Source organism: Phascolarctos cinereus, unplaced genomic scaffold (assembly GCF_003287225.1).
Source record: "Phascolarctos cinereus isolate Bilbo 61053 unplaced genomic scaffold, phaCin_HiC Scaffold_7;HRSCAF=346, whole genome shotgun sequence".
Lineage (NCBI taxonomy): Eukaryota > Metazoa > Chordata > Mammalia > Diprotodontia > Phascolarctidae > Phascolarctos > Phascolarctos cinereus.
This window is the reverse complement of record NW_027556180.1, coordinates 147,726,752-147,740,963: the sequence shown is the minus strand read 5'-3', so window position 1 is coordinate 147,740,963 and position 14,212 is coordinate 147,726,752. Positions and strand designations below refer to the sequence as shown.

The following is a 14,212-nucleotide window of genomic DNA, read 5'->3' as shown; positions in this document are numbered from 1 at the left end:
CCTACCTCAGAAACTGACTAGCTGTGTGACTTGGGGCAAGTCACTTAACCTCTCTAGGCCTAAATTTCATCAGATGCAAAATGGAGATATTAGTAGCACCTACCTCCCAGTGATGTTGTGAGTAAGATTACCTACATAAAATGCTTTATAAACATTAGAGCACTGTATACATGCTAGCTATCATTATTATCATTATCATTATCTACTACTCAATGGAATATTATCCATATCATTATCCATTGTTCTATGGAATAAACTATATAAAATAAAAATAGGGTAATACTACTTAAAATCCACAGGAAATATGTGCTATGCAGACATAGTATTTCAGTTGTTGTGCTTTGTATCCTATACTTGTTAAATGAGAGGTAATATGGCTCTTGGAAACTGGAAGAATTGGATTCACATTCCACATATGATACATACTGACTATACAGCAAGTCATTTCATTGCTTGGTGTTCTAGACAATCTTTGAAGACTCTAAGTTACAGAATAGGTACCAAACTGAGTTGGCAGAGAGAATCCCTCACTGAGAGTTCCCTAAAACAATAAAATCTTAGGTCCTGTCCCCCCCCAAAAAAACTGCAACTTGTCAAAATAAGCCAAATACAAATTACTTTTTAAAACACAGGGTTTTTGGGGTTATTTAACAAGTTGTTTTTTCTTTTTTTATTCTTTTAGGGGAAGTAGTATAATCTTGGAAAAGAAGATTAGACTAGAGTCCAGGACTAGGGAATTTGTGGCCTTGAGGCCACATGTGGCCTTTTAGGTCCTTGAGTACAGCGTTTTGGATTTCTGATTTCTCTGTTATAGGCAACTCCTAATGAGGAAACTCTTTCTGCCAATAGAGACTGACAACTCTTGTGCAACTTAGAATTGCCAATAGTTGCCTAGATCAGTGCTTCTTAAACTGCAACCCCATATGGGGTCATGTAACTGAATGTGGGGGTCCCGAAAAATCTGGCAACAGTAAAAGCCGTGTGAACATGCAACAACCAAAAATTAATGCAAAATAAATGTGTAATGAATCTGAGGTGTTTTTGGCAACGTTTGCCCATGTTGCATCATGCAATTCACTGCAGCCTTGATTCTGAACACACAACAAGTTGCCACAGGCTTAAAACTTGAATTTCCTAAAAAATCATTAAATGAATTTTGGCTTGGAATTAGGACAGAGTTTCCAAAAATATCTGAAATGGCCCTAAACATACTTCTGCCATTTTGTACTACTTATTTATGGGAAGTGACATGCTTAGTATTGATGATGATAAAATCAAAATATTGATCAACTCTGAAAAACATTGAAGATGTTCTGCATCCTACAGTATAAATATTCCACCAAGATTTAATTCTTTATGTAAAAATAAACAAGCACATCCATAACATTAGTATGCAAATGTGTTTTCATCTTTAGTAAATGGTAAAATTATATGTATATCAAAAAGTGTTTTAAAATAAATTTCTTTATGATTTATTAGCAGCAAATGTTCACGTTGTATACTTATTTTATATACCTATATACCCAGGGTCATGTAATCATTTCTCAGCCAAAAAGGGGTCACAAATGGGAAAAGTTTAAGAAGCCCCAGCCTAGAGCATTGCCAAGTTAAGTGACTTGCCCAGGATCTCATGGCCAGTATGTGTCACAGATAAAACTTAAACCCAGGCCTTCCTCACTCTAAGACAGACTTCCTATTCACTGCACCATGTATCCTTTTGAACTACAGGGAGAAAAAAAGTTCTGTATTCATTTTTTACAGTAGGAAAGAGTAACTCATTCTTAATTTATTAAATGACATTTTTCAGCCTCTTACATCTGTCAAATTAATGGTTTTCATTTTATCAGAGATGTAGAGTTATGGTGTTAGGTCTTCTTATTGTAATCCATTTTTATGTATTCTTTCTTTTGATTTGTGACTTTCATTATTGAGAGTCCTCATTTAAGTTCCAGCAGGATAAGCAGCCAGAAATATGTAGAAATATATAGTTATTAACACAGTTACTCGTAGAATTACATAAGTAATCAGACAGATAAAAGTTAAAGTCTTAAATACTTTTGGAATGGTTTGAGCATATTTTAAAAAATTTTAGCACCTAGTATATATTCTGACCTAATTACAATTAAACTCATTAAAGAAATAATTCCAGGTGGCAAAGGAAAAATATAATGAAAAGAGTTCCATACTATGCACCTATACAGTGCCAGATCCTTCCTCCATGGAAGTTTGCTATTATTTATTGTGCATACCAAGTGTGCTTTTCCCCTCTTTGTAAAGGCTGGCACCCAGAAAGTGGCTAACCCAGGATCTCAGTAACAGGAATTGGAGTGGAGTTGGGGATGAGTTTTGCCAAAGCACATAGTTTTAAATGGAAAGTGTCTGAGGTCTAAGAGCAAAAGATCTGAAGGAACTCTGAGCATATGGCTAAGTTCAAAAGAATATTATCATGGAGGTCTAGACTGTATCATCTTGGGGACAGTAACTTCAGTAAGGAGGGGACAGAAATACCAATCTAGGGTAAAAAAAAAGCCAATTTCATCAATGCAGTCAAAAATAGCCATCAGTCAGTTAACAAACATTTACTAAGCACCTATTATTCACAAGGAACCAAGCTAAGCGTAGAGATATAAATATGAAAAAGAGAAACAGGGTCTGCTTTCAAGAAACTTACAATCTAATGAGAAGGAAAGCTACTGGGCATGGGGAAATTATGGGATGTACAAAGGAATGCAACAAGGTGAGAAATAAAGAAATGGCTGGCCTGGGGGTCTTTCTTAAAAGAAGAATTCTGGGAAAAACTCTCTGCCCTGCCCTTCCATCACAGGGATCCCATGGGCAGTGAGCACTGATGAAATGTGAGTTCCAGGGCTGAGATAATCTTACCGGATAAAAATGTTCCTGGGGGCAGAGTAGGCAACTAGGTGGAAGACTGGAGAATGTTGGATCTGAAGTCGAGAAGACCTGTGTTCAAATCCTGCTCACTAGACTGTGACCCTGATAAAGTCACTTAATTGTTATTGGCCTCAGTTTCCTCAACTGTAAAATGTGAATAATAATAGCACCTGCCTCACCGATTCTCTGTACTCATTTAGATACACCATCAAAAATCAATGAAAAAGATCTCTGCCAAGTTCATGACCAGTGGTTCAAGGTTAAAAGAAATGATTATAACTTCCTTATTGGCCAGAGATTCAGAAAAAGGCTTAGGGATGCAATTAAAAAGGTATGCCTGTCAAGGCCCAGATCTCCCATCCTGAAAAATTTAACAAGATCTTCCCTTAATCCTAGTTTCTTCCCTCAATTGATTATCTTCAAGCACAAAATAAACGTGTTTTGTTGGCACATAATTGCTTTCACGTTGTCTTCTCCATTAGAGTGTGAGCTCCTCGAGTGCAGGGACTACTTTTGACTTTCTTTGGACTTCCATTGCACATCATGGTGCCTGGCACATAGGAAGCAGTTAATAAATAGTTGTTGACCAACTGAAAACTGAGACCCAGGGGAGCAAATTCTAGGACGGCTGAAACTTCTAACGCTTTGCCAAAATGAATCCACTTGCTAAAAACGGAGATATAATCGAAGATCTTACACAGACACAAGTCAGGGAATTCTCTCAAGGTTGTGAGAGAAGTATACCCATCAGTTGAGGTCCAATGACTGTGGGTCAAAGCTAGGAAACCAAACTGCAAGCAAATAGATTTATTAGCATGCCACAGATTCCTGGGGTACATACTTGGTTTTCATAACCTTTCAGGACTAATAGTATAGAGCCAATCAGCAGCATTTCATGGCACCTTACAATAGATAAGTAAAACATCTCACAGGAAAGGAAAGGGTAGAGAAGGAGGGGGATGAGTCAAGGGAGAAAAGGGAGTGTTTGGAGCACAACTGGCAGACTTTATTAGAATAAGAAAACATCCCCTGTTCAAAGGGAGAAAGACAATGGAGAAGAGACCAAATAATTTTACAATTGTGAATGAAGTCCTTTTAGACAAAACTGCAGGTATCCAAGGTCATCAAGTAGTTGGCACAACGGTAGACAAATGGGCATCTTACCCTATCTTTGAACAGTTTGTTAACATTTTGTTTCTCCTTCAACATGGTTTGAGGACTTTATACTATTAGGTCACCATGTGGTTGTGGGAGTAGTCCATCAAAATGTCACAAAATAATTGTGGTTCCTCTTCTCTACACACACAAGATTGGTCTGATAGGCTCTGAGGAGACCTAGTAGAGGCCAGAGGTCAAAACAAGGAAACAAAGAAGAAATATCTGCTTCCTGTGCATTATATAAAAGCAAAATCATAGGTCCACTAAGTGACAAGAATTTAGGATTCAGAAGTGTAGGGATCCTTAGGTGAATTAACAAGGCCTCCGGAACTTTTGTAATTGTAACCCCTCTACCCACTCCTTAGGCTTAGTAGAAAATTCATACCACATAAAAGAAAGGCTATGTGCTGTTTGCAGAAAAGACGTAGCAAGGCAGAAGGGAGAAGCATCTTCTCCCATAGGCTAAGCCAAGTGTTGAAGGATTCAGCTTATACACATACATACACACACACATATACACACATATATACACACATGTGTATATATACACATATGTGTATATGTGTATTCACATATGTATGCACATGTATGTGTATATGTATGTGTATATACATATATACATATGTGTTGTGTGTGCATGCATGTGCGCGCGCGTGCGCACACACACACACACACACACACACACACATATACCAGCTAGAAACCAAAAGGGAACCACCTTCAAGCAAAGCAAAGAGTTCAATAGTGAAGACCAGATCAAGCTAGCAGGGAGAGCTGAATCACATAATGTAGGAGCTGAATATAACCTATGAAGTCATCAAGACCAGCCCCCATCTTTTATAGATTATGAAATAGAGTCAGAGGAAGGCAAAATAGTCCTTCTTAGTCTTAGCACCTTCTCTTTGAGATTAACTCCAATTTATTACGTATATGGCTTTTTCTACACAGTTGCTTACACATTGTCTCTCCCATTAGACTGTGATCTCCTTGAGAACAAGGACTAGTTTTGGGTTGGAGGCTTTTTGGGGGGTTGACCTTTCTTTTTATCTCCACTGCTTAGCATAGTGCCTGGCACACAGTAGACAGTGAAGGCTGGCTGACTTCCTGACAAGTGCAGTAGGCCTGTGGCATAAGAAAAGATCAATTATTTCAGAACTTTATTTCTATGGGGGAAAAGGAGTATATATTGAGAAACTATGGGCCTGGGAGACAAGAGAAGCCTTAAAATGCTGCATTTCACAAAATGTTCAGAATGCATCTCTCCTACAATTACAGGAAAAGTGAAAAAAAATAAGTTAATTGCATTGGCATTTTGGCAGCAGTATTTGAAAAGCTGAGATAACAGAGATCAAGGCATATTAAAGTCTACATGTCTAAAACTGAACTCATTATTTTCCCCCTAAAATCTCCCCTCTCCTAAATTCCCTCATTTCTGTCAAATTCACCACCACCTCCATAAAAATAGCAAACATTTATTAAATGTTTACTATATACCAAGCACTGTCCTCAGTACTAGGATACAAAGAAAGGGGAAAAATGCTTCCTGCCTTCAAGGAGTGTACATTCTAACATGAAGACAACATGGAAACAACTGTGTACATACAAGATATATACAGGGTAAATTTGAAGGTGTCTCAGTGAGAAGGCATTAGAATCAAAAGGGATAAAGTCTTGTAGAAGACAGGATTTTAGCTGATATTTGAAGGAAACCAGAAAGTAGCAGTAAAGAGGGATGAGGAATTTCCAGCCAGTGAAAATGCACTATACAGAAATGTAGTTTCTTGTGCAAAAAACACTAAGCAGATCAGTGTCACTATACAGTAGAGCATGTAGAGAATGTAAAGGGTAAGAAAACTTGCAAAGTTGAAAAATCAGGTTATAAAGGGCTTTGAATATCAAACAGGAGGGCACCGAGGAGGCGAAGTGGATAGAGCCCTGAAGTCAGAAGGACCTAAGTTCAAATCTGGCCTCAGACCAAACACTTAACTAGCTATGTGACCCTGGGCAAGTCACTTAACCCCAATTGCCTAAAAAAAGAATATCAAACAGGAGATTTATTATTTGGCCCTTGGGGAACTAGGGAATCAATGAAGTTTACTTAAAGAGTGGAGAGAATGACACGATCAAACTTGCACTTCATAAAGATTGCCTTAGTTGCATAGTACAGAAAGGAGGACCAAGTCCAAATATTGTAAGGAATCCATCACCTGCTCCTAGTACTAAAAAGATAAACAAAAGAGAATAAAACCCCAAGTCCAAATCAAGGGGTCACAGAGCCTAAAGATGAGAAGGGGAAAGTAGTCTCCCAACTCAGTTCATTATATCCATGCATTGGATGAGCAAGACCTTCACTCACTTGGGTACAGCTTAAAAGAGAGTTAGACTGGCCCAGTATGGAAATTTTAAAGATGCAACTTTTCCAGCTATGGAATCAACGGAAAAGAAACTATCTCATCCACTTGGAAGGGGAGTGCAAAATGTTCTCTCTCAGAAGCAGGTCTCTACAAATTAGGTAATATGGGCATGTGCAAAACCCAGATACACACTTAACCACTGCCTCTCTCTTATTTTAATTCAGTGTGGTACAGCAGAAAGAGAACTGGATTTGGAGAGGACATGATTTCAAATATTGGCTCTGCTACTTACAGCCTTCAGTACCATGGACAACACTTAATCTCACTAAGCCTGTTTCCCAATCTATAAAATGGAGGTGGGTCAGTTCTGAACCTATGACCCTACAAATCACCTAGCGTTTCTAGTTCTGTCCTTTGAGGCTAAACAAAATAAATTCAACTCCTCTTTGATATCACAGTTTTTCAAATCTTTAGGACAGCAATCAGACATCTTTCCTCAGGTCTCCAGGCTAAGTATATTCCCAGGTCTTACAATTGAGTATCAGATTGCATTGTTTTGGGTGCCCTCTGACAATAATTTTTACCAGTTGACTGGGCCACGTAGACCTTGAAAAGGCAGCCTTTGATGTTTCAGTATCAATTTTGTGGCTTTTTCAGAAAACTTACTTATGAACACAATCCATACCATTAACAACTTCAGAATGTTCATGAAGTTGGTCTGTTTTGGCAGTCTTCACCAACTCCAACTCTGACAGATGCCAGTAAATCAAATCTCTAGGGTTTTTTAGCAGAATAAGGATGTTACCTGTTCTTGCACGTGCTAATGCTGCAGGATCCATAAAAATAAAAACGTCTGGTAACTGTAGAATTTCACCATCCCAAAATTTCCAAAGATGTCACACCTGTTGTTTACAGTGCACAAGCTAATGCATATGCTCTGTGAGCAACACAAAATAGAATCTGTCTGCTTCAATTCTCTCAGTTTCAGTGAAAGATCATTTCAGAACCAATGCTTTATCTGAAGATTGCTAAGTTACTCTATTGCTAGACAAGTGTAGATTTCACCCTATGTAAGCACAGTTAGTATCTGAGAATATTTTTACCATCTTCCACTCCCAATGTTACCTTACTGATGATACCTATGGTGCAAGGTTATTCATAACATAAAATGTTGTTACAAAAATAGAATTTAATGAGAAACCTGATTTGCTGGTATAGGAAATACATAAGACTTTCAATCTTATTTTAAGATAAAAGATTAAATTTTAGTGCTGGCAATACTCGGAAATCTGTTCAAGAAGAAATATTAAAAAAGAGTTTAGAGAAACTTGTGACCTAGAATTTTTTCAGCAGAACTGTCACCTTTATCTGACAATGATTGCAAAGAGCATAAATGCAGAGCTGAACAAGACCTCAGAGCTTATGTGTTCCAGCTCTCTTATTTTATAGATAAGGACTTTAGTCCAGGAAGAGTAAGTGACATGTTTAAGATCATGGTGTCAGAGGTGGGATTTGAACCCAGATTTTCTGACTGCAGAGTCAGTGATCTTTCCCCTATGCTACCCTGCCTATAAGACTTGGGAGTAACCTTCCTCAAAATACTCTAACATAAGCTCTTTGACAGTAAGGATTATGGGACTTTGTATCCCTAGTACCCAGCAGAATGCCTGGCACGTAGTAGGTGCTTAATAAATCTTTGTTCATTGATTAACTTATTTTTCACATTATACAAACTAATAATTCATACAAGATAAAGAATGGGAAGCAGGCTGGCAAACAGGTGCTTGTGGTCCATTATCTCTCATGCAGAAATCACATATAATATGTTAAATAGAGATGAAAAGTTAAAATCATGTAATAGTAAAGATGATATATCTCTGGAATACAAAAAAGTTGCTAAAGATAAAGCTTCTTTGGCCTTTGACTCACTAATTCTTTTCCTAAAAGGAAGTTATGTTACCCTGCTTAGTTGAACAATCACTCAACAAGTATTCACTAAGTTCGTATTTTATAACAGATACTTTGCTAGATGCTAGGGCAAAGGCATCCTTGCCTTTAAGGAGCTTATATTGTACTGTGAAAGATAACTGTACATAAATTGGTACGCACAAGACACATACAATGAATCCTTAGAGGGAAAAACAAGAGTTCATCATCTTTCATGCTTTGCTTCATCCTCATTAAAAAAAAAGGCAAATAACTAAAAGGAAAGTTTTGTTAAGCAGAGGTGCAAGATAATGAATTCCAGGTAAATATGCTATATTTTTCCTGTGTTACATACTATCTGCTTATATATCTATAGCGATGTGTTCAATATATCTGACAATAGCTGATGCTTATCATGATGTCCTTCCACTTACAATTTACTCCAGTATCTCATTGTAGTATATAAATGATCCTTGGTTCACAAAGCTTATGTTAACAAGATGTAAACACTAGAGAATATTACCAAGCTAGAAAAGCCTAGTAAAGGAATTTGTATCTGTTATACAAAGATCAGCCTAGCCTTGTTTGGAAAGGTTTACCATCAGATTGATTCCAGGATAATTAGATTGAATTTTTCATTCAGAAGAATTCTTGAAAACCATCTAAGTCATATAGGAGCTGTGAAGTGCACCACTAGAGGGAGCACAAAGATTAAATGGACCCTAGCCTTTTCCAATTCTAAAGCTATGATGCTATGACAATGATGTCAATGAAATCACAGGTCCTTAAAGTATTATAATATAATGATGATGCAGAATTACTGAGAAAAAAATACTATAGTTAAAATGGTGGGAAATTGCATAGTACACTTTGGAAAGATTTCTATTTAAAAATAAATAAAAGGTAGTATACTAGAAAAATATTGCAGAATACACACCAGCCACATTCTTACTGTAGCTTTTTGCCTTCTCTCCTAATTATGTCCTAACTCCAGCTTCACATAACTATTCTGATATCATTCAGGGGATCATAGAACTAGAACTAAAAAGGAACCTGAAAAGCCACCTCCCAGTTTTGTAGATGAAGAAACTGAAGCCATGAAAGACAACATGAGTGGCAGATAAGTGATGCAGTAGATAGAGTACCAGCCCTGGAGTCAGGAGGATCTGAGTTCAGATCCAGCCTCAGACTCTTAGTGGTTGTGTGACCCTGAGCAAGTCACTTAACTGAAAGAAAGAAAACATGATTTGCCCAAGGTAAGTGGCAGAAAGGACATTTGAACTCTGATCCTCTGACTCCAAATCCCATCCTCTTTCCATTGCACCACTACCAAAGTCTTTCATTCTTTCTTTCTTTTCTTCTTTTCTACTTGTGACAACATATCATGGAATGATTCCTCTAACATGAGTTTTACATATCATTGCTTAATTTGCCTTCCCTAATTGGAATATTATGGATAACAAGTTTTGTCATATCACATAACAATCCCACAGTACCTAGATTACTTATCACCATGTAGAGTTCTTCAGCCTCTCTAGGCATCAGTTGCTTCATCTGTAAATTGAATGGTTTGGACTAAATGATTTTTAAACTCTCTTTTAACTCTAAAATTTTATAATTTTATTTATCTGTACCCTGTCACAAAAAAAATAACAAGAATCTTTTGTATCAGTTACCCTTTGGAAGTTCTGTGTCTTGATGGATCCACTCACCATGAAAGAGACTTAACTTTATTATAGTACAACTTAACTTTATTATCGTAACTATATTTTTGGCCACCTGACCTCAACAGCAACTCAAGAGATCAATGACCATTAGCAATGTAATGTCTCCAATCTTTGTCCACGAAGATATAAATTAGGGTGCCAGATTCCAAGTATCCTTAAATATTCTTTAAATTTGGATGTCAATGAAAAAAATCTATCAAATGCATCAATTTGCCTATTTACAAATGGGTTTTAGGGTTTGTATACTCTTTTCCACATAAGCCAAAATATACAATTTGAAGATAATTTTTGTTACTCAGCCTCTTCATCTCTAGGCTAAACTTATTAATATTATAACCTGAATCATTGATGGCCTAAAGACTATATTCACAAATATAAATGGTTTCTTCTCACATGATCTTACTTTTTTGCATGCAAACCATTTTTTTCCTCTCCATTTTCTGAGTTTCCCAATTTGTTCAATTACCTGTCTTTATTCAGCTAGAGAGTTTTTTCCCCTCTACTCCCCAGATCTGTACAGCCATTTAACTATAGCAATGTTTTATTTATCCATCATCACAAGGGAACAAATTATCTCACAAATGAATTTTCCATTTAATTAAATATTAACCCTTTAAGAGTTGAAACTTTAAACCAGTTCTTGCAGAAATCTTTTATATATATATATATATATATTCTATATTTCCACATTCTTTAAAGGGAGCGAACTGGACATCATTTCACATTTTACTTATCACTGTAATATAATGATCTGCTCAGGGTTCATTGAAATGAATAGGATTTAATTTTCCTTGTTACCAAAGTATCTTTTTATCAGAAAAATATCACTGTCCTAGAGTGGTAAACCCTGAGTGTAGCAAAATGTGACCATCAGTGATTACTCAAGTACGTAGTTCTACCCTTAAACTACAAAGCTATTATTATTTTATTCTCTTTACATCCTGTGACCAACTACTTTCTCTGCTGTTACTTATTACCACTATTAGACTATCACTCATCTCTGTACCTATTTGCCATATTATTTTCTTCACACTTCGACATTTTTCCTGCTCTTCCCCTATCCTTTCTAATAATAATAATTATGATATCTGATATTTATGTAGCACTTTAGGGTTTATATAAATATATCCATTATCTCATTGGATTCTCAAAGCAACACTGAGAGGTAGGAAAATTACTCTTCTACTTCTACACTTCTCAGTTTTCACACCAGTGAAATTTTGTCTTTATGGCAAACTCCAGCCAATGAGAACACATCTTGCATTCTGGTTGGCAAAGTGGCCAATCACATCATATCACATCTAACAGAGTATTTATCTATTTCTATTTTTGCTTACTGATTAAAGGCTGTCCCCTTCTTCCTTGAAGGTTTGGTGCTGCCTATGTTTGTGGCACTGGATTTACAGTAAAAAAAAAAAACAAACCTGAATTCAAATTCTATATCTATCACTTGCTGTCTCTGTGACCTTGGACATCACTTCCGCTCTATAGATATCAGTTTCTTCATTTGTAAATTGAAAGGGAGACTAACTGATCTCTAAGGATCCTTCTAGCTTTAAATTATATAAGTCTGTAAGTGAGGTCACTGAAAGTCTAACCTCTTCCACACAGTAAAAACTCAAAAAAAATTTTTAATTAATTCGTTGAATTGAAATAAGAGATTATGATCTATAGTGGGCTATTTTTGGATCCAGAAAATGTTAAACACAGCAAGGCAGATCGGGTAACCAGTACCCAGGCCAACACTGAAGACAGAAACAGGGTGAGATACCCTCAGGTCTTTTCTGCCTGCCCAACAGTCACTAGATCACCATCATCAAAGGCTGTCCTTTCAATAAGATGCAATTTCAGACCTCTTGCTAGTGATGCTTAAAATTATTTCTCTGGGAGTAGAAGGTATCAGATTGCCCTGAGTCATTAGCACTCACTCCATTACCTAGAATCTAGTCATCAAGGGCCCTCATTTTTAAGAAAGTTGGCCAGATGGCAGGCACAATCTGAGGTGATAAAAAAGAGATTTTCTCTGGAGAAGTGAAGATAACTTGTCTCTTCTAAAACTGAACTTGTAACCCAGGCTTGATTAGCAACTAAACTAACTGGTTCATGTGGTTAACTCATAGACACTCCTACAGACAAAGCAACTATAATCTTAGTATTCCTCCCTTATACAAGAGTCCCAGGAGAAATCCTAGTTAAATCACAAGGCTGGCTGTCCATGGCAGTAATTAAAAGATTCTGGGAGCTGGGCCTAAACCATGAATCTCCACCATCTGTGGAAATTTCTTGACTTCCTGGTCATCCTTTGAAGACACAAAGTATTGGAGTAAAGTTACTAGTTGTCTTAACATGGTTTTCTTACTCACCAAAGGTAAAATAAGTAGGTGAGAACCTATTCATATGGATTGATTAACCTTGACTTTAACACTCAGGAGCTTTTACAATCATATTTCTCTTCCCCTTTTTTTAGAGATCTCGGAGATAGAGAGCTAAAGGCAGAGAAGAGTTTCAAAGAAAATCAAAGATAATGAAATTTTGGCATAGCTTGCAAGCAAGAGAGAGGATTAGCAGTGCTCATGAAAAAGGAAAGGAATAGAGTTAAAAGGGAAAGATTTTTGAAACAGAGGAAATGCGAGCAATGTCCCTGTCTTCCTTAGTATCAGAATTTCAGAGTTTAAAGGTTCCTTATAAATGCCCTAGACTAATCCTTCTGAATTTTTTCCAACAGATGAGGAAACGAAGACCCAGAGAATTTACATGAATTGATCAAGATCCCAAACTTTCTTAGCAACAGTGCCAAAGCTATAACTTGGTAATTTTGACTCAGTTCTTTTCACCATACTGTGGTTCTATTTAATCATGCACAGTTCCTTAGAAAATAGAAAAAACAAGGAGAGGCTAAGGTTTGGAAGAATCAATGTAATAAGAAGAATGAGAAACAAAGAAATTTGTAGTAGAAAAAAACATAGGACTAAAATAAAGGCTATAGGACATCTGTAAGGGAGAGGGAGCTATAAGGAAAAGTAGGGTGGAAAGAAAAATCCAGGATATCTTTTTGGTCTAGGAAAAAGACGAGGTAATAGGATGCCTATGAGAGTTGACAGTAAGGGAAATGTGAAACATGGCAAGGGATATGTACTCAGAATTAGAAAAGGTGAAGGTACCCTGTGCTTTGCAATTAACACCAAAACTTTCACAAACACCTAGTGTTAAAGGAATGCTAATTACAGATAATGAAAAAATAATGCTGCTCAGAAAGAGGCTGAACCAATTTAAATCTAATTCACTTTGTCTGGAAATTTTTCTGAGACTTCTCTGTAGAGACTTTTAGTGTTCTAGTACTACCAGTCCAAATGGATTTATAGTTCAGCATTTCATGAACAAGATGATGGAAGAAAAGTCTTACACCCTAAAAATTAGAAAGCCAACTCCAATTATTCTTCTGACACTAAGATGTAGTTCAGCCAGTAAGATGAGAAGTCCTATATAGTACTTGTTAAAAGAATATTATCCTATCAAAACCATTACCTCCCCCCCCAAAAAAAAAAACTCAGACACTAAGCCTAGAACCTAGGTATCTTATTTGACTATATTTGGCCTCAGACATTTACTAGCTAAGTGACTTCAGGCAAGTCTCTTAACCTCTGTTTCTCTCAGTTTCCTCGTACATAAAAATATTATTCATAAGAGTAACATCACCTACCTCCCAGAAGTGTTGCTAAAAGTATAAAAAGACATAATATTTGAAAAGTGATTTTTAAACCTTAAAGCACTATGTAAATCATATTGCTTTGGTGGTGGTAGTGAAATAGGAATGGAAATGGGCTAGGGAATCAATGTAGCATATTTTAAAAGTAAAAGAAAATTCACAACTAAACTATAATATTCCTCCAAACTAGTCCTTGCATTCAAGTGACTTCCAAATCTATACCTGTGTCTAGTTTTATTTAGGATATGTACACTAGTTCAGTTTTTGATATGTTCAGTTTCAAGCATTCTTCTCCCTCCCTATCCCAAATAAATTTCACTTCTCCAATTTGCTTAATAATATCATTGAAAACATCTTCCATATTTCCCCTTGACTTGACTCTTTCCTTTAGTCTCTTCTGATCATAATCAAGGAGACAAAACAATGAACTATGGTGACAAGAAGGTAAT

At 36.6% G+C, this 14,212-nt stretch overlaps 1 long non-coding RNA gene across 1 annotated transcript; it reads left to right on the top strand.

The window, feature by feature from the left end:
• The first annotated feature begins 8,250 nt into the window (after positions 1-8,250).
• LOC144454763 (uncharacterized) lies at positions 8,251-13,762 on the top strand. The gene is made up of 2 exons (XR_013483284.1): positions 8,251-9,586; positions 12,783-13,762. It is a non-coding gene; the product is annotated as an uncharacterized LOC144454763 (long non-coding RNA).
• The last annotated feature ends 450 nt before the right edge of the window (positions 13,763-14,212 follow it).